The sequence below is a fragment of the Dama dama genome, chromosome 13 (genome assembly GCF_033118175.1).
Source record: "Dama dama isolate Ldn47 chromosome 13, ASM3311817v1, whole genome shotgun sequence".
NCBI classification, from domain to species: domain Eukaryota; kingdom Metazoa; phylum Chordata; class Mammalia; order Artiodactyla; family Cervidae; genus Dama; species Dama dama.
Window position 1 is genome coordinate 28,638,359 of NC_083693.1, and position 20,941 is coordinate 28,659,299.

The 20,941-nt window shown below is 49.5% G+C and overlaps 2 pseudogenes; both read right to left on the bottom strand.

Annotated features, from left to right (window-relative positions):
• Positions 1–769: 769 nt before the first annotated feature.
• LOC133067986 (myeloid-associated differentiation marker-like) lies at positions 770–1,698 on the bottom strand (annotated as a pseudogene).
• Positions 1,699–16,972: 15,274 nt separating this feature from the next.
• LOC133067987 (myeloid-associated differentiation marker-like) lies at positions 16,973–17,969 on the bottom strand (annotated as a pseudogene).
• Positions 17,970–20,941: the final 2,972 nt, after the last annotated feature.

The window sequence follows — 20,941 nt, forward strand, 5'->3', positions numbered from 1 at the left end:
TAAGGATTTAGTGCTTCTTTAAGTATGGGAAGATGCAAGAAACTGGTTTCATAAAAATTTCTCCTAAAAATATCTATCTGAGGACCGGTTCTGCCAGTTTTGCTACAACATAAAGTGCTTCTTCCTGATTTCCACCCTGAATTTGTTTCAGGGTGGATTACTTTCAGGATAGGTCAGTGACTACAGTGGTTAATGACTTGACATTATTGACCTCTAGAGATTTTATTTAACTTAAAGGGGAGCTGCACGTACAGCCCCCCTCCACTAGCAGAAATGAGGACCTACCTACCCCCAACACCCATACACCCCCCATAAACACACCAACTAAGTTACCCCCAGTGGGACAGACACACTTTAGCAATGATGCCCCTCCAGAGGCCCAGGGTGTGAACAACTGCACAGAGGGCTGTGTGCTGTGGTCAGGACCTTAGAAGGTGGGATGGGGTGGTGGGCAGAGAAGGAAGGAGTCTCAGGTCCTGATGGATCAGAAGAAGGAAAATGGGGAGAGGTGGTCAGGACACAGGAGACAACAAAACCAGAAATGGGTCAAAAAAACAGAAAATGTAGAAAACTGAGAGAAGCAAGAGAAAGAAGCAAAAGAGAATGTGGGCAACCACACCAGACAGGAAGGAGACAGAGCAGAAGGAGGGAAGGAGCAGAAAAGAGAGAGAGATGCATGGGGAAGGATGTGAGGAGGGAGAGAGGAAGCCAGGAAGAGGGCATCAGAGGACGTCAGAGCTCAGGGAGGATGCCTCCTGTGAGCAGAGGATCAGGAGTCTCCAGGCTGGTCCTCAGTCCCTACAGAGACCTGGCGGGCCCTGTACACCAGGTCGGCCACGTAAATCAGCAAGTTGATGGCTGTCAGAATGGCCACAGCCAGTCGCTGGTCCCAGGTGCACATGAAGTCATCAATGCAGCTCACATCGCTGGACCTCTGGGGCAGTCTGCCGAGCTCCTCATAGAACTGGTAGAGCGGCCAGAGGACCAGAGCACTGATGTAGAGGAGGACAGAGAACATGGCGAGCACAAGTTGGAAAATGGTGAAGGGGATGGGCAGCCTGTTCTCCCATTCACCCAGATTCAACAAGATGGTCACTGCTGCTGGGATGAAGCAGATGGAGTACACGGCCACACACCACACCAGGGCCGGCTGGTGCAGGTATAGGGAGGTGTTGCTGAGGAAGGCAAAGATGACACCGGCAACGACAGTCTCCAGCACCTTCAGCAGGCCTGGCACGGTGTGCATGTAGCAGGGGATCTCTCTGAGCTCGTAGAAGTTCCACATGCCTGCAATTTCTATGGCATAAAGCACTGACGCGATGCAGGAGAATGCAGTGGCAGCGATGGCCCGGTCCCACTCAGGGCCATCAGGCAGGAACTGGACGTAGGTGATGGAGTAGACGATGGAGGCTGAGAGGCAGATGAGGGCGGCGTAACAGGCGAAGGTGACAGGAAAGTTGTACCAGTAGAAAGGAAAGCGAGGCTGGAGACCATTTACCTCAACTATGACTATGAATAGGGTCACAATGAAACAGATGCACCAGAAGGACATGGACCAGTTACCTACTTCCCCTCTCCAAATGCCATGTCAGCCACCAAGGAGAATGCCACGCAGGTGGAGAAGAGCTGCGGCACGCGGAGGAACCAGAACACTCTGTCCACGTAGCGCCAGTATGGAAGTGTCGTCCTGGTGGGCATGGTATTATGAATGTCTGGCAAGTCACAGTCACCAGCCTGGCAGTGGTCTTCACTGAGGACCCACCAAAGAAAGATCCAGCTCCAGAGGATCAGACACTACAAACAGCTCAGGGCCCTGTGACAGCTGAGGCTCAGGATCCGTGGAGTTGGAACCAATGGCCTCAGACACTCGGGTAACAGCACAGCCGCTCCAGAATGGTTCTCCCCACCCATCACCCTTGGCCTTGTCAGGAGACTTGTCTTATCCCAAAGCTCCCAGCTGGTTGTGCTCTAGCCTCAAACCATGAATATTGTGGATCTCTCTAAGTTGGCCATTGTCTATGGAGACACAGAGACAGATGGTCCTTATCTTTAATCCCAACCCTTCAAGTCTCTCAAAATTGAAAATGAATATTTAAAAAATTGTTTGGTAACAAAATTCAACCCAAAGAGACCTGAGACAAATTATGATCTTTTTTTATTTTACTTAATGTGACTGTTCAAAAGTTCAGTTGCCGAAACACTCATGTCTTTGATTACTAGGTGCTTTCAGACCCCAGTGGGGTGTGATGTCATGTAGAGTAGATGTACTGTACCACCTGTCTGGAGCTGAAAATTCTGAATTCTAGAGAATATCTGACCCCAAGGGTTTCAGAAAAGGGACTATGGAGTGTCCTTTTGACTAACCCCATTTTACAGATGAGAAAACTAAGGTAGGGGAATTAAATCTTTCCCTAAGGTGGCATGACCATGAAGTTGGAACCCCAGATAAATATACCAAATCTGTGGGCGTGAACTCTGCTCTACAGCGCACATGGCAGAAATCCCCTTAGGTGGAGCCCAGGACCAAGGCCTAGAACACACCTTCAAGGCCACAGCCACCTTCTACTGCAACCTGAAAATACATGAATTCCAGCCTCTCCTCCCTGCAGCCATCACTAGAGGAAGCTGCCATCTGAGGGGGCACAGCCCCATCCGGAGGAGGGCAGCTTCAGAAGTGAGCAGGGGGGAGCCATGGGGTGAGAGCAAGGCCATGGGGACAGGATGACATGGGAAGTAGGGACTATTGTGACTCCCCTCCCCAATTTTTCCTTAACATGTGACTCTTCTGCATTGGGCAGGGGACCCCAACCTAGCATGATTCCAAGGTGGAGCATCATGGAGGAACCAAGGAACAAAATGTTAAAATGCCAGCTTTTTAAGCTCCAAAGCAGCCATCCACGTGCAAATCTAATCCTTTTCAAGGGCAGGAGCTGAAAGAGGAGGCACCTACTGGACCCCTGGGAGGGGACAGCCCTGAGGATGGACACCCGGGACTAGGGTGGGGATGAGGGGGGCAGAGTGGAGATGACTGAGGGGGATTCCAGGGTCCCAGTGGCCCTGAGGCAGCCCAGTAGGTGTTTTCTGACCCAAAAGGGATGCAGACATGGAGCCAACCTTCCCCATGGAGGAGGGGCCTGGACTGGAACTGAGAGAGGAGAACAGGGGCCTGAAGGGGTTTCAGAGCTGTGACAGGGACACGTGGCCAGAGTGGCAGGGACCCTGGAGACCATGGAATTGCCCAGGTCAGCTGCCCAAGGCAGTCCCTCCAGCCAGGGCTGCAGTCCTGCTCACACAGGGGCTCCTCCAGGGTCCAGTGTGGGGGGAGTGAGACCCCTCCCAGCCTGCTCCCTCCTGGGACAGCTGCCCTGTTTCCAAGGGACTATTTGCTGAGAGGCCCCCAGGGCTGAAGGGCCAGCACCCTGAGCCCCAGCCAGCTTCCTGCCATCAGGGGCCTTGTCTTTGCTGATAATAAACCCTGGGACAAGCTGAGGCTGGAAAGAGAAACAGAGCAAACCTGAGAACCGCCCTGGACTCCCAGAGCTCCTTGAGCCCCAATTGCCAGGGGAGCCCTGGAGCCTGCTGGCCTCCCGGTGGGCACTGCCGGGGTGGGGAGGGGCACTGGGGTGAGGGAGGCTGGGGTGTCCTGCTGTCGGTCCACCAGTTTGCCCTCATCAACCTCCAGGAACTGAAAAGAGAGTTCCATAAAGAAAGTTGAGTGTTGAAGAATTGATGTTTTCAAACTGTGGTGTTGAGAAGACTCGAGATTCCCTTGGACAGCAAGGAGATCAAGCCAGTCAATCCCAAAGAAAATCAACCCTGAATATTCATTGAAAGGACTGATGCTGAAGCTGAAGCTCCAATACTTTGATCACCTGATGCAAAGAGATGACTCATTGGAAAAGACCATGATTTGGGGGAAGATTGAGGGCAGGAGGAGAAGAGGGAAACAGAGGATAAAATGGTTGGTTGGCATCACTGACTCAATAGATATGACTTTGAGCAAACTCCGGGAGATAGTGAAGGACAGGGAAGCCTGGCATGCTGCAGTCCAAGGGGTCACAAAGAGTCGGACACGACTGAGTGACTGAATAACAACCTTGCATATAAGTTAAATAAGCTGGGCGACAATACACAGCCTTGATGTACTCCTTTCCCTATTTTGAACCAGTCAGCTGTTTAATGTCTGCTCTTTTGCTTCTTGACCTGTATACAAATTTCTCAGAAGACAGATAAGGTGGTCTGGTATTCCCATCTCTTTAAGAATTTCCCACAGTTTGTTGTGATCCACAGAGTCAAAGACTTTCTTGAGTTAGTGAAGCAGAAGTAGATTTTTTTTAGAATTCCCTTGCTTTTTCTATGATCCAACAGACGTTGGCAATTTGACCTCTGGTTCCTCTGCCTTTTCTAAACCAGCTTGTACATCTGGAAGTTCTCGGTTCACATATTGCTGAAACCTAGACTGGAGAATTTTGAGCATAACCTTGCTAGCATGTGAATTGAGCACAATTATACTGTAGTTTGAACATTTTTTGGCATTGCCCTTCCTTGATTCTGGAATGAAAACTGCTCTTTTCCAGTCCTGTGGCCACTGCTAAGTTTTCCAAATTTGCTGCCACACTGCATGCAGCAATTTTACAGCATCATCTTTTAGGATTTGAAATAGCTCAACTGGAATTCCATCACCTCCACTAGCTTTGTTCATAGTAATGCTTCCTAAGGCCCACTTGACTTCGCATTCCAGGATGTCTGGCTCAAGGTGAGTGATCACACCATCATGGTTATCCGGGTCATGAAGATCTTTTTTGTACAGTTCTTGCCACCTTTTCTTAATATCTTCTGCTTCTGTTAGGTCCTTACCATTTCTGTCCTTTATTGTGCCCATCCTTGCATGAAATGCTCCCTTGATCTCTCCAATTTTCTTGAAGAGATCTTTAGTCTTTCCCATTCTATTGTTTTCCTCTAGTTCTTGAGAATACGACTATCCCAGAAATACACATGCACATATACTCAGATGTTGCATTCAGTTACAGGGCTCTTGTAGACCTCCTAGAACCCATCCCAGGACATCAGTGGACCCACGGGGTTCAGGGTTGGAAGCCAGCCTTGGAGGAGTAAGTCAGGTGGTGTTCCACCTTTCCCTCAGGTGTGGGTGATCAGAGTCCTGGGCTCATACTCAGCGCTTCCCCTTGTAGTTCCCCCCACAAATGCCAGAGGTCTCCAAACAGACAAGGCAGTCCTTTGGAGCAGTGGTCCCCAAACTCTTTGGCACCAGGGACCTGTTTCTTGGAAGACAATTTTTCCATGGAAGTGGGTATGGGGAATGGTTTGGGGATGATTCAAGTGCATCACATTTATTGTGCACTTGACTTCTCTTATTATTACACCATGATATATAATGAAATATGAAATGATTATACAACTCACCATAACACAGAATCAGTGGGAGTCCTGAACTTATTTTCCTGCAACTAGACAGTTCTATCTGGGGGTTATGGGAGACAGTGGTAGCCACTCGCTAGGGCTAGCATCACTGCCTCAGCTCTACCTCAGACTGCCAGGCATTAGATTCTTATAAAGAGCACAAACCTAGATCCTGCCAGAGGCAGGGATGACTGAGCAATGTTTATGAGAGAGAGAGATGGAGACTCAGAGAAAGAGATACAGAGTCTGGCAGGGACAAACATTCACAGCATTGGGCACCACATGAAGCATTTAAGACTCAATAGGAAACCATTGTTGAGATGTAACCAGGGGACTAACATTCACTTAAAGAGAAGCCTCTGGGATTTTCACCCAGGAGATTGGCAGATGTCCCATGATAAGATTCCAAAAGTGAGAGACCCTGAGCTCAAATTTGTAGGCAGAACAGACCCCCAAAAGCCCCAGATGGAGGCAGGCATATGCTGGGGGCTGGGAGCTGGGAGCTCACTGGGGTAGAAGGGCTCAGAGAGGCGGGCTGGACACTAGAAGCTGTGTTGGCTCGGGGTCAGCAGATGTTTATGAAGCACCTGCTCTATACCAGGCTGGACAAGAGACTGAGGATCCAGGTGAGCAAGGTCCGGTCCACCCTTAAGAAACTCTTTGTTGAAGGGAGGGTGGCCCATGACCTGACCATCAGCACATCTGGGGGGTGTGTCCACAGAGGGGAGGGCAGGTGTCCTGAGCAGGGATGGAGGGCGGCAGCAGACAGGACACCAAGTCTGAGTGGCGGGTGCAGGTGTGTCTTAGTAGAGAAGGCAGAAGAGGGGGGCCTGGGAGGTGAGAGCCCAAGCCCCAGTCTGAGGGGTGGGGGGCATCTTGTCTGAGCAGGAATGTTCAGGAGGAGGGAGATGGGCCTGAGTTTGGGCCCCTCTGTAGGGTTTGTGGCACCAGGGACCCAAAACAGAGTGTCAGTTCTTGGCCTCAATGAAGAGCCCTGTTCTCAACATGCTGGGCAAGGAGCACTCTAGAAACATCTGTGTCCATGTTCCCCGGGCCCTGGGCTCCTGTGGGAACTGCTCCAGCCCCTCTGGGTCTCAGGCCAAGTCTGCAGGGCCCCGCCCCCACCCAGCAGATGGGAGCCCCTGGAGGGCACACCCGGCCTCAGGACCTGGATTCTGTGCTGGCCCTGCCTGGGCCCCGGGCTCATGGGTGAAGCCAGGCCTGCTCCAGACACCTGCCGAGTCCAGGGTGTCAGGGGCCTGGGAGACTCACCCCTGACCCACTTCAGCCCTGGACTCAGGGTGTGAGCAGGGAAGGCCCGGGTCCCATGGTGCCTGGATTCAGTCCCAGTCCCCTCTGTGTCCTGTCTGCAGGACGGCGTGCTGGAACACAACTCGGTGGAAGATGCCAAGGCAGCCATGGAGCTCTACTGCATCTCCAGGAGAATCGAGATCAGTGAGGGCTGCCCACCTGGTGGTATCAACCCCTCCCCAAGCCTTTCATGTCTTCTGGACAAAATCTTTATTGCTTTTGTGAAATGCATTTTTAGTGGTAAAATGAACCTGTTTTCTCTACTTCCTAAGATCCTCCTCGTTTTATTTCTTTTTCGTTTTCTTTCTTCTCTCTGGGTGTTGGTGGACACCACCAGCACTGAGAGGGCAAGGAATCCTTGAGCTGGGATGGGGCAAGTGTCAAATTCCTTAACATCCTGCATCCTGTGAGTCCAGGATGAAGCCCTTGTGATTTAATTAATATTCCACCTCACCTTCCTTTTCCAACTCCTTCTATGCCCATGAGGGAGGCATTATTTCCTGAGGGTGACACCCAGCTCCGAGGTCCATTCATCACATCTTGAAGTTGATGCCCCAGCACTGGGGAGCTTCCAGGCAAAGGTACAGCAGGAGGGATGGGTGCCCCACATGGTGACCTTCAGCACCTCATCCCTACTCTTGTTTGTAAAATGAAGAAGCAAAAGTGGTGGACTCTGGAGTCTGAGAGAACTAGGTTGGGATTCTGAGTCTGCCATTTAGTAGCTGTGTGACTAAGGACTTAGCTTCTCTGTGCTTCAGTTTCTCGATCTGTAAAGTAGGGAATTCTAACAATTCACTGGGCTTTTCTGAGATGTTACATACAAATCATCAAGCACCATGCATGTCATAGCTCAAGCTGCCACTAAATGTCAATATCTGGTGATTATTCTCTGCACAGTCCAGTGACCTAGCAGAGAGCAGCTGTCCTGTGCTGCAGGGCCTGGCCGCTAAAGGAACAGCATGCTCAGTGTACGTATAGAAGTGTCCATACCAGAGCAGTGACTCGCATTAGGACCAGCTGCATGTTGCTGTTTAGATCTGTGTCTGGGTCCTGCTTCAGCTCCAAGGAACCAGAATCCCTGGGGATGGGGGTGGAGTGGCCCCTGTTGATCTTCACAGATATTTCCAATGCCTAAGACACTGGGATCCCCGGGGGGAGCTTTCTCAGCACCCTGGTACCTGAGCACTGCGTTCTCACACTGAACCAGGATCAGCATCACCTGGGGGGCTGCTGGGCTCCATCCAGAGTTTCTGACTCAGCAGGTCTGGGGTGGAACCCAGGAATCTGCATTCCCAATAACTTCCTGTTGATGTTCTGCTGCTGGTCCGAGGACCACACTTTGAGAAGCACTGTCCACATCAGGCAACCGTGATGTGCAGCCACGGATGAGCCACCGGCCTAAGGGCTGAGCATCTCCAGGGCGACTCCTGTCACTGGTCCAACCTCACCCCTGCCATCTCCCTGGGCTGCCTGTTCATGCAGAGAGAAGACACAGTTCCACAGGACGCGTCCCAGATAGCCCGCTGCAGGGATGAGGGGCTCCAGGTGAAGTTAAGAACCCAAGGGATTCAAATTCAGGCCCATCTGACAGCAATGCCAGTGCTTTTCATTCAGACAGCTTTACAATGGCAGTTTTCCCATTCCCACCTATGACACCTGGGAACCAGTGTGAGAGGGCAGTGGGGTGCAGCTTAACTTCTCAGGGGTCTCTGCTGGAGGCGGCTGTGTGTCTGGCTGTGAGTGGCCACCAGGTGGCGCACTAGTGTCATCTCTCCCCCGGGCTGACTTGCGGGGAGAACCAGCCTGAGGGACACTGGCAGGAGACAGGAGGGGCTGGGTCTCCAACTTGGTCAGGGGGCGGCTCCAGGGACCCTCTAGATGCCCTCTTTCAGCCAAGGAGCTGAGGTTGGGAGAGGCCTGGGGCAGTGTTGCAGCCTGATGTGGAATTCCTGCCTCTCAGGTCAGGTTCCTTCCAGGGTTTCAGGCTTTCTTGAAATGAGAGGAACCAGGATTCCCAGAGGAAGAGCTTTCAAATCTCTAACCTGGCTTCCTGCTTCTGGCTCAGTGCAGGGTCAGTTACCCTTGGCAGGTGCCTCTCAGCCCAGCTGCTCATGTCTGTGAAGAACCACTGCCCTCTGTTCCCAGGTGCTGGAGCCCCAGGAATGCTTGTCGGGATCCCGTTTAGGGCCCTGAGCTGGTCCCTTGCTCAAGACTGAGCGTCTTCACCTCTTCATGTCCTCCTATCCCCAGGGTTTAGGACTGAGATAGAGGGACAGGGGTGCAGACACCGCCCTGCCAGTCAATCCCACCTCTTCACCCCTGGGGTCCTCAGTGGAGGCTGGCGTCATTCCACCTGATGGACCCCCACCCAGGACCCTCCTTCAGGAGGAGGAGCTCAGGCTGAGGAGGAGCTGGCATTCCTGGTGGTTCAGTCTAACTGCACCAGGACTCACTGGAGTTCTCAGAAAAGAGGGGTAGATTTGTAATAAGAACTCTTTCTGTGTGACTAGCATCTGTCCTCTAAGGAAAGGAAAGGCTAGAAGACAGTGACCACGGCTGGGGCTCCCTTGTTTGGAAACCCCAGGATCCTGGCCTGAGGTGCAGCCGCAGAAAGGGAGGACCTGGTAGGCAGAGACTGGAGACCAGGCCCTTCTCAGTGGTTCCCAGGCTGGGAGGTCCTGAGCTCTAGCCCTGCTGAGTTCCTGATGTGTAGACTGGGGATAATAATTAACCCTCCGAAGTTAGTGTGAGGGTCAGAGACAATGAAGTGAGGGGCCAGGCACAGAGGGGCCCTGGTGAAAGGCAGCCTTGGGCAAAGACGCACCTGTGACCCTTCCATCCCCTCACCTGCACTCCTGCCATTAGCTTCTAGCTGCTTCCTCTATTTCCCTTCTTTCCCTCAATGTCTGCTTGTGATGAATGCAAACTGACATAACTTTGAAGGCTTCTCTTTGCTGCCTTGGGATGAAGCACAAACTCAAAAGTGTCACCTCCAAAGCCCTGCAAACTCACACTCCTTTCTACCTCTCCAGCCTCATCACCTCCCTCCCTCCAGACACTGAGAGCTTCTTCCAGTTCCTCTTGGTCATCTCAGGGCCTTTCCCGTGACATGTCTATGTGCTCCCCAACCCTGAAGTGAAACCAAAGCTCAGCCTGGCACACAGTCATCCTGTGCTCAGTCTATGCCACTCTAAGCCTCAGTTTCCTCATCCAGAAAGTGGAGTTAATAGTACCTGCTTTTAGACATGAAGGCTTTTGATTACACCATGAAGAGAACGTTTCTGGAAACCTAAGCAGAGAACAGCTATACTAGAAGGATGCTGGATAACTTGAAGAAGCATTAGGGAGGGACCAGCCTGAGATCAGGCAGAGACCAGGAAGGTGGGAGCTGGGCAGCCAAGGGCAGCTGGCCCAGGCACCTTGGCCATTGGAAGCACACGCTGAATGCTACTGCAGGCCCCGCAGAAGGGATTCTGATCGGCCCTGGTATCTGTGTGTCACCTGCTCCTTAGGCGTGCCCCAGTTGTGGGGCAGTTCAAATATTTATCTGGCCTTTTATGTTTCTCATTGAAGGTGAGGCCCAATCTCTCACTGAGACTCACAGAAAGAGGTCATCCTCAAATATGGTGGGGAGTTCAGGTTCTCAACGAATCTATCCAAGGAGGTGTATGTCCACACAAGGCCACAGGGAAGTTGGGAAGATTAAAATGAGATAACACGCAAATCAGTGATTCTCAAACATTTCCCCTAAAGGCAGAAGAAATGGAATGTATCCTGGTCAGGAGATCCAAGCTGAAGCCTGAGGCTGCAGTCTTATGCTGTATTCAGTCAGCAAGTATCTGCCATGTGCCAGGGCCTCAGCATGGGGACTACTACAATGAACAAAGGACATGATATCCCTACTCAGTGGATCTGTATTCTAGGGTTTATCTTGGAAACCTCTTATTTTCCTTGAAAGTGAATGCAGAGTTTTTTCTTCCATTTTGTAACAGGACCATAATGCTAATAATGTACCCATATCATGTCAGGCATATTTCGGAACAAAAGTTATGAATGAGCTGGTTCCTGCACTGCCTTATTTGCTTGAAGATACAGAAAACGGTGTCTTCATGTGCCTATATTTGAGCAAGTTCTGGTTGATACTCCTCCTCTGGGTGATGGAGAAGAAAACTGGGTCCTGTGGGAGGGGGTGCAGAGTGTAAGAGAGATGATGGAGGAACTGGCCCCCTGACAGCCTCTGCAGGCTCCAGGAACAGAATATTCTGGAAGTGCCTCCTCCCTGAAGCACCAGAAAGAACCACACTCCCTTTATTTTTAGAAATTTGAATAAGGAGTGGTCCCACACTAACAATAGGGGGCAGTGGTCTGGGCTGATGGGCAGCTGGCCCCGGCTCAGTATGGACTTGGACCACTGCGGTCACCAGGTGGCCTGAGGGATGGCGTGCTGTGGGCAGCAGTGGGCAGCCAGGAGCCCAAGGGGCAGGGGGGCCATAGCAGAGACCAGGGGAGTGACTTCCCTTGACAGTAGTGCTGAGAGGGTGTCATTGGCCCTAAGGCTTGTCAGGGTCAAAGTAGGGAGGGGAGGAGGCCTAAGGGATTCCCCACCCCATGAGCAGCCCAGATGGGTGCTTTGGAGGAACTTTGTTACCTGACAAAGCTTACTTTCCTTCTAGGCAAAGCGTTGGAGGGATTTATGGAAAGAGATGCTGGCTGGAGTCGGGGATGAGGGGCTAGGCTTGAACTGAGCTCCTCCTCCTCACCTCACCCCTGGTCAGAAGAAAACTCAGAAAAGACCAACTGGAGCAAACCCTCACCCTCCCAGCCTGGCTCAGATGACAGTGCACAGGTTCTGTCGGCTGAGAAAGGGGCCCTTAAGACTTGGGCTATGCTGGGGATGCTGTGGACACAACAGTTATAAGTTGTGTATAAATACATATGTGCCGTGCTCACTGCAAGTCAAGCTCTGCTGTTGATTCATTTGCTCCTCCCAGCAGCCCCTGAACTATGCACTCAGTATCCCTATTTTCATAGGCACAGAGAGGTCAACTGGCCAAGACCACACGGGTTTAGGTGGCAGAACTGATTTGAATCCAGTCATGTGGGTTTAGGATCTTAAATTTTCCTTGGCATTCACCTTGCAACTTATACCCAGAGGAAGAGAGTAGCCAATATTTTTTTTGTACCAACTGTCTGATTTGGTGACTTATTACCTCTATTTAATTATATCTTCAGAAAGATTATTATTGTCATCCCCATTTTATAGATGATGAGACTGAGGCTCAGAGAGTACCTTATGTAATTTAAACAAAGTCACACAGTTACTTCCTGACAGAGCCTGGATTTGAATACAGGTCTGTTTCTCTGCAAAACTCAGCAGGTAATAGAATCTCAGGAAATGCAGAGTCCCTTCCTTCTTCTCTGGGATCCAGGAATCATCTCCTGGTTCCTGGTGTCGTGCTCTGACCTCAGTGCCCCAACCAGAGGTCCTGCAACAGCCAGACCACTTCCTGTTGGAGAGCCAGTCAGAAAACACCAGAGAATGTTGAGATTCTAGGCAAGGGCTATGTGTGTGTGTGTGTGTGTGTGTGTGTGTGTGCTCGGTTGTGTCTGACTCTTTGCAACCCCCATGGACTGTAGTTTGCCAGGCTCCTCTGTCCATGGGATTCTCCAGGCAAGAATACTGGAGCGGGTTGCCATTTCCTTCTCCAAGGCAGGGGCTAATGGAGCATAGCTATTCTATTTCCACCCACCAGCCTCTCTACAGGGACATTTAAGAGGAGCCAGCCTCACAGACAAGGGTTGCATGGATTGGCAGGCATCACTGCTACCCCAACAGGGGTGGACAGGCAGGTGCCTGAGGCTGCAGGAGACACGGGTTCCTCGTCTCTCCATTCAAAGTTGAACTGAGGAAGTCATCACCATGATTTTCCAAGAAAAGCCAGAGAATGGGAACATCTGTGCCCTGAGCTCTGTTCTGGATGCAGCTTGGAACACAGTCTGGGGGAGCATCATCTGGAAACATCCTGCGTGGAGGAGGCCAGAGGAGCAAGGGTAGGGCCGCTGTCCTGGGAGGCAGGGACCCCAGGCCAGGCAGCAGAGAGCAAGAGAAGGGCCTGAGGCTTGGGCACCAGAGGGCTTCTCCATCAGCTCTAAAGGGCTGGGGGAGGCACTGGGGATCCTACAGGTGGGCTTCAGGGTCACAGCTCCCCCTCCCCAGACCCCTGGACCCAAGGTACCTCCCTCCCCTCTGCCTTTGGAGACAGGCCCATGCAGGCATCTCTCAGCTCCTCCAGCAGCCTGTCCATCAAGGCTGCAGGGAACATGGAGACCAGTTGCCAACCATCCCTCTTCTGACCTTCCTTCTTCACTTCATATATTTTTCAAACTTAAATTTTGTTTTCTTAAAGGTAATTTACTTACATGTTTCAAAATCAAAATGCTCTAAAAAGCCACATATTGAGAAACCTCACTTCCACGTGTGGCTCCATGCACTCTCCCCTCAGCTACCCTCTCTCATCAGTGCCAGGTAGTGACTGCTCCATTGCACTCATGGGAGCCCTTCCAGTGCTTCATGATACAGATCAAGTACATACAGATTTATTTTTTATTTCTCCCACTCTCTTTACTTTAAAAAAGGGTATAACATATTTTTCTGTATCTTACTATTTTTACTTAGGGTATACTGGAACTTTTTCTTTATCATTATTTTGAAAGCATTCTCGTTTTTCCCAGCTGTATAGTATTCTGTATTCTGTCTACACCTTGGTTTATTAACCAGCATCCTAAACATGACTATGTGAGTTGTTTCCAATCTTTCCAATCTTATTTTCAAGTGAGATCTTGAGTGGGAACTTGATTCTCACCAGGCTGCTCTGGTTAGAGAAAGTGAAGGGTGAGGCTAACACCCTATTTTCAACTCTGATCATCTCACCGGAAATCAAGGGCTCCAGGGAACACAGCTCAAAAACTATGATTTTAGCCCAAACTGCTCATTTTATCAATGGGAAACTGAGACTCAGATCAGGGACAAGACTCATCTGTTATATGGTGGTAGAACTAGAACTAGAAACTAGATTTTTTGGATTCTGCTCTCCATACTCCTCACGGTTCATCCCTAAGGGGACCAGACCACAATGGTGAGGCCAGTGGACTGGAGGCAGGACCACATGTGACAGTGAACCCAGATGTGGACCCCATATCTGCCTCTCTCTCTCTTACTCTGGGATTCCACTAAGCCATCAGGGAAGTCTGGGGAGGTCTATGCATGTTTGCTTTTCGTGATGAAAAATGAATCATTAGTCAATCTAAGAAAGAAGCAGAATTTTTTGAGTTCAGTCTTAAAGAATCCACCTGCCAATGCAGAAGGCGCAGGTTTGATCCTGGGGTCGGGAAGATCCACTAGAGAAGGAAATGGCAACCCACTCCAGTATTCTTGCCTGGAAAATCCCATGAACAGAGGAACTTGGTGGGCCGCAGTTCATGGGGTCAAGAAAGTCGGACATGACTGAGCAAGTAAACAACAACAATGAGGAGTATGACTTGAGAGACAATCTTTTTGGAAGTTGTAAGAACTGCAGTGAAGAGGTAAGAGAGGAGGCCATTATGTATGTGATTTCAGGGAAGGCGTACATGCAACCAAGCACATAGCTTTGGTAGAATGTTACTGCTCTTCATGAGAAATAGCCCCCTTACTTAACAGTTTTAGTGCTTTTCTAGGTATGGAAAGATCCATCAAGGTCCCACTCAAGATCTCACTTAAAAATTTCTCTTGAAAAACTCTTGCTATCTGAGGTCCAGCTTTATAGATCACAGTGTCTCATCCTGACGTTCAGCCTAAATTCCTTCCAGGGTATATTATAGGTCAGTGACTGTGGTGGCTAATTACTTGATTCTTGTAGAATGGGGTGATGGGTGGCATTTTTTATTTCACAGTCTTCTTTTTGGTCTTAATTTTGGCCAGAGTTTGGGAGGCATTTTGTGGCCAGTTTGTCACAGGTCACTAGGAATGTCTATTCCTGGTCACTTAAGGTGCTCACCCAGTGCTGGTAACAGTAGCCTTAATCCTCTGGGCCACCTGTCTTACTAGACTATAAACTCCAGGAAATGGTTCCTTCCTATTGCTTCTTCCCATATCTAGAGTCACAGTATTACTATCATGGATCTTACAGAGTATACAATTAGGTCAAACATTTCAGGTCAACATTATTTTTGACCAGAGGCTCAATCACACATTTGTTAGTGCAAGAAGCAATAACCTTGTAAAATAGGTAGAATACAAATAATACAACTATGACATTAATAAGGTCATAAATTATGTTAATCTTCTGAGGAGTTACATGCCTGGGGCCAAAAGAAGGAAAGTTCATCTTTATGGTTGAGCAGGTATTTCTGCCTCCAGAGAGGTTGGTTAACACATACTGCAGATGCATAATGCTCACTAAAGGGAAGGGAGGAGGCTCAAATGGGCAAAGCAAATTTTATGTTGAAATTTTTCTTGGTTTGTCTTATATTATGAACTTTTTCAGTCCTTCTTAAGATTTCCCCACCTCCTGGGAGCCCTTCCCCTTCACCCCACCTGCCATTGGGTGAAGATCAAATGGCTTCCTCCCAGTACAGGAGTGAGTGGCAGCGGGGGATGGGGGGTGGTCCTTCCCCTGCCCCTCCCCCACAGCTCTGCTTGCCTGGCCCCTCTGGCCCTGGTGACATAAAGGATACTGGGCTCTGAGGCTTTGTATCTTAGAGTAAGAGAGGAAGAAGGCTTGGGGTGACTTCACAGCAACCAGTTATTAAAGGGCTGCTGGTCTTAATGCATGCCTGCCCATTGACACACACATAGACAACCACACACAGTCGGTATGCATAAGGCACACACCTTTAAAGAGAGGCGTCCAGGGGCTGGCAGGGCCCCGTTAAGACCTAGGCTGCTTCTGACTTCTAGTCAAATTTGGGCAGTTAGGACCTGTGGACTTTGTTGGTTTCATTTTCGTTTTATCTTTATATTAAAAAAAGAACACTGTGGATGTGAAAGAAAGGACAAGATTTCTCTCTATGGTTGACAGTAGGGACTGATGGGGATCAGAAACTCTAGGTAATTAAAAGAACCATACATATTTTTTTCTACATTTATATAGGTCGATTTATGCCTGAGTCTCAGAGAAGCAGAAAGCAATGGCAAAAAGCCACTGACATGCAGAAACACATGTGTGTGTGCACCACACACTCAAGTACTGCAATTCATTTGACTACAGCAGCTGAAATCCCCACTCAGTCAACCCACCTTCCCCAGATAAATAGAAAAGAAACTTCACCTTTAAGTACAAGTCCATTCAGTCATTTTTGTCCTCATGACCAGAAAAAGAAAAGAAAAAATCCCAGGCAGGCTAACATCACCTTTAAGGCTGCAATGGCCATGATCTTCTCCCTGCAGAGGCAGGACCTGCTGTTTTGATCCCTGAGACAGGAGGGACACATCACTGACCCTCACCAACACTGCAGACAGAAGTCTTCAAGACTCTGGGATTCTTTACCAGCTCCTACTTTGATTCCCCAGAGAGTAGCTTGGATGGGGAGGCGTTCAACCTTTGCTTCCTTTAAGACGGCCTCTGCAGGCAGTGGTTTTTCAGTAAGCTTGGAAAATTTTTGGAGCCAATGTCAGGCAGGGTTGAACACCAGCTGGGGCCTAGGAACCAGGGTCTCTGCTTCAAGACTCCCAACCACTGGAAATTACTGACCTCCAGAGATCTTTTTTTAACTTAATGAGGAGGCACAGTGTATACTCCGTCCCCTGGGAAAAAGAGGGCCCAATGCCTAGCTATCCACCCCCACCCCAAAACCCATCACACATATACCAGGGGATAGACATGCTTTGTCAATGAGGTCCCTCCAGAGGCCCAGGGTATGAACAGCTGCAGAGGGCTATGTGCTATAGAGTCAGCACTTTAGGAGGCAGGAGGGGGCAGTGGGCAGAGAAGGAAGGAGTCTCAGGTCCTGATGGGTCAGAAGAAGGAAAATGTGGAGAGGTGATCAGGACACAGGAGATAAGAAATCCAACAATGATCAGAAAAAAAGCAAAAAGCAGAAAATGTAGAAAAGATGAGAGCAGCAAGAGAAAGATGCAAAACAGGATACTGGCAACCACACAAACAGGAAGAAGATAGAGCAGAAAGAGGGAAGGAAACAGAAAAGAGAGTGAGATGAATGGGGTAGGATGTGAGGTGGGCGAGGAGTCATGAAGATGACATCAGGAGACAACAGAGCTCTGTAAAGACCCCGGATGGGACCAAACAGAGTCTGGGACACTGGAGACATCCTCAGACCCTACAGAAACCTGGTTGGCCCAGTACACCAGTTCAGCTACATAAACCAAAATGTTGATGAATGTCAGGATGGCCACAGCCAGGCCCCAGTCCAAGGTGCAATGGTATAGGTGAGCTCATTGCTGCAGTTCACAATGCTGGACTGCTGGGGCTAGCCCCCTAACTCCTCGTTGAACTGGTAAAGCTGCCAGAAGGTCAGAGCACTAAAGTAGAGGAGGATGTAAAACAGGGTGAGTACAAGCTGGAAAATGGGGTACAGGATGGGCAACCAATATTCCCATTCGGCCAGCTTCAGCAGGAGGGCCACGGCTCCCAGGATGAAGCAGATGGAGTACATGGCCACGCACCTCTCCAGGGCCGGCTGGTGCAGGTACAGGGAGGTGTTGCTAAAGAAGATGAAGATGACACAGGCCATGAAGGTCTCCAGCACCTTCAGCAGGCCTGGCATGGTGTGCACATAGCAGGTGATATCACCCAGCTTGTACCTCTTCTACGTGAAGGCCACATCCATGGCATAAAAGGCACACGAGTAGCTTGTCCTGGCTTGGTGATGTCCTGGCCATGTGATGGCCTGGTCCCAGTAAAGACCTTAGGCAGGAACTGGATGAGTGAAATGGAGTAGATGATGGAGGCCAAGAGGCAGATGAGGGCAGCATAGCAGGTGTAGGTGACGGGGAGGTTGTACCAGAAGAAAGGAAAGCTGGATGGGAGCCTACATAACTCTACAATGGAGATAATAAGGGTCACAGTGAAACAGAAGCATCAACTGAACATGGACCAGTTACCTATGTCCCTGTTCTCAACGCCCATGTTGACCACCAGCAATAAGGCCACATGGGTGGAGAAGAGCTGTGGCAGGTGGAGGAAGCAGCACACTTGGACCCAGCCATCCAGGTCTGGGGATGTCCACCTGGTGGACATGGTGCTGTGATGGTCAAGCAGATCACAGTCACTGCTACGGCAGTGGTCACTGAAAACCCACCAAAGAAAGATCCAGCTCTGGAGGTGGATTAAGTCAGATGTCTGGAAAAGGCTCAGGGCCCTGTGAGGGCTGAGGCTCAGGATCTGTGGAGTCAGAATCAATGACTCAGACACTCGGGAAACAGCACAGCTGCTCCAGGATGGTTGTCCCCACCCATCACCCTTGGCCTTGTCAGGGGACTTGTCTTATCCCAAACCTCACAGCTGGGTTGAGTCTGGCCTCAAACTATGAACATTTTGGATTGCCCTGACTGTGTGTCATTATCTACAGAGACACAGGGTAGGACAGCTGTTATCTGTAATCCCAACCCTTCAAGTCTCTCCAATTGAAAGCAAAATTTTAAAAAATTATTTGGTAACAAAATTTGACCTGAACAGACATTTTACTTAGTGTGAATGTTTAAAAGTTCAGTTGAGGATATACTAATAAGTTTGTTTACAAGGTGCTTTCAGATCCCAGTGGGATGTTATGTCATATGGAGTAGATATACCGTATCTCCAGTCTGAAGCTGAAAAATTCTGAGTTCTGGCCCATATCTGACCCCAAGAGTTTCAAAAAACAGACTGTGGACTATGCTGCTAACCCATTTTGCAGATGAGAAAATGAAGGCTGGGGGATGTTAAGTCCTGCCCCAAGCCACAGGTGCAAGACCTTGTACCAAGGCTGTAGAAGCGGAGCCGAGAACCCAGGTCACCTCAGAAGCTGACTGAGTTCCTTTGTCACCATGGCCAAAAGACCCCCAGATCATCACCAGCAGGCTTTCTGACCCCAAATGAGGCAAAAAAAGCTCATCCTGGTAGTCACCTTATAGAGCCCTAACCAGTCACCTAACACCAACTTTCCAGCGGGAATTTTCTTTGTCTTTAGGCTATAAAAATTGGCTACTGTCGAAAACTGTCGACTTTCCCTGGTCTGTCAGGTCGGCCTGCTGTGCTTGCAGCGCCCAATTTGTTATCTCTGCTCTTTCTTTTTAATAAACTCACTTCCTTCTGGAATGCTGTGTCCAGAAATTCTTCTCCAACCTGCACTTAGACTGCCTCAACAGGGAGCTTAAGTGCCATCCTTAAGGTTGAAAGGCTAGGAAGTGGGAACCCAGATAAAAATGCCAAGCTGTGTGTATGAACACTTCACTCTACAGCCCACGTGTCAGCAAGGCCTGGGGGTGGGAGCCCAGGACCAAATCTCAGGGCTCTGGGACCCAGGACGTGCCTTCAGTGCCACGGCCTCCTTCCACAGCAACCTAAGACACAGGGTCCTGGCCTGTCCCCCCTGCAGCATCACTAGAAGGAGCTGCCATCTGAGGGGACACAGCCCCACCTGGAAGAGGGCAGCTTCAGGGGTGAAGAGGGAGGAGCCATGGGATGAGATCAAGGCCATGGGGACAAGATGATGTGGGAAGTAGCAACTGTTGTAAATCCCCTCCACCCAGTTTTGCCTTAACATGTGACTCTTACGCATTAGGGAAGGGAGACCCCCACCCAGCATGACTCCAAGGAGGAGTGTCCTGGAGGAACCACAGAACACCTTTAGAGCACGAAATTTTTGCACTTGTTTTATGTCCCTGGATATGTTCAGTGTCTCCTGGTTTATGGTCTATGGGAACTTGAGTAGAATTTGTATCCTGCTGTTGTGTGAAAACTGTATAAATCTTAATTATGTTGAATGGTTCATAGTGCTTTTCAGGTCTACTATACTTTTCCGCATTTTCATTCTATTAATTTTTGGGAGTTTGCTATTAAAACTCTAACTAAAAATTGCAATTTATCTACTTAAAAAGTAATTGTAATATATACTGGATATTACATACTTACCTATATTACATATACATATGTAACTTTGTGTTATATTTTGCAAGTCTCCTGTAAATGTGTTATCATATTTTCATAATTAAAAAAATAATAAATTAGCATAATGTTTGGCTTCTAATCTCCAAAGCTGCCATCCAGGTGGAGTATGAAAAGATCTAGTAGTCCTACCTAAGTGAGGATTTTCCTGGCCTGGGAGACTGGTTAGCAGCTTCGAAGCTGGGGAGAAGGGATTAGAAGTGAATAAGGATGCTATGTCTGATGCTGATGGGGAACATTTAGATTCATTTAATGGCACAGAGGGAGAGTTTGGAGGAGAGGCATGGGAGTTCCTGCTGTGTGACCCTGGATAAGGCCTGTGCCCTCTCTGGCCTCAGTTCCCCCACCTGGAAATCAGCAGCTTTGCCTGAGTCTCCCAGCAGCCCCTCCTCCATTTTAATCTGTGAGTGTGGCATGGTGCCCCCATCAGAGCCTAGCCTGGATGTGGCTGAGCCCCACCTGCCCAGCAGCCAGATGTGCGGACTGGAAGACAGGAAGTTCATGGCCAGGACAGAGGAAGGAGGAGGAGGTGCCGAAAGGACAGAGAAGGTGGAGGGGAGGTGGACACTCAGAGTGACAAGGAGTCTGTGGGGTGTGGAGGAAACTGGCAAGTGACTTTACAGAGCCTCCGTTTTCACATGTGTGCAATGGGCTTAATACCTACTATAGGTCAATTAAATGAATGAAACTATGTGAAGGGCTCCTCAGAAGGCCTGGCACCTGGGACCCTGGATCCATACAATCTACCTGTTCCCCTCCCCCTGAAAGAGAACCCAGAAGTCCCTGGCTCCACTTTGGACATAAGCACATGCAAGCTTGATTTGCTCCAGAACAGGGGCTGCAAACTTGTACATCCTGGATGTGATCTGCCTATATGTTTGGTTTTCCTTCGCAGTGTTTTCAGGAAGAGATGTGTAGAATCAGCTTTATTTCTTTCTGAAGTGTTTGGTAGATGCACAGTGTTTTCATCTCACACGAAAATCCAGATTTCTAGCTCTTTTAGCTTTTCTAGCTCATAAGATCAAATGCTATGCCCTTTACTCTATATTCTTTTTGATTCTCATCTT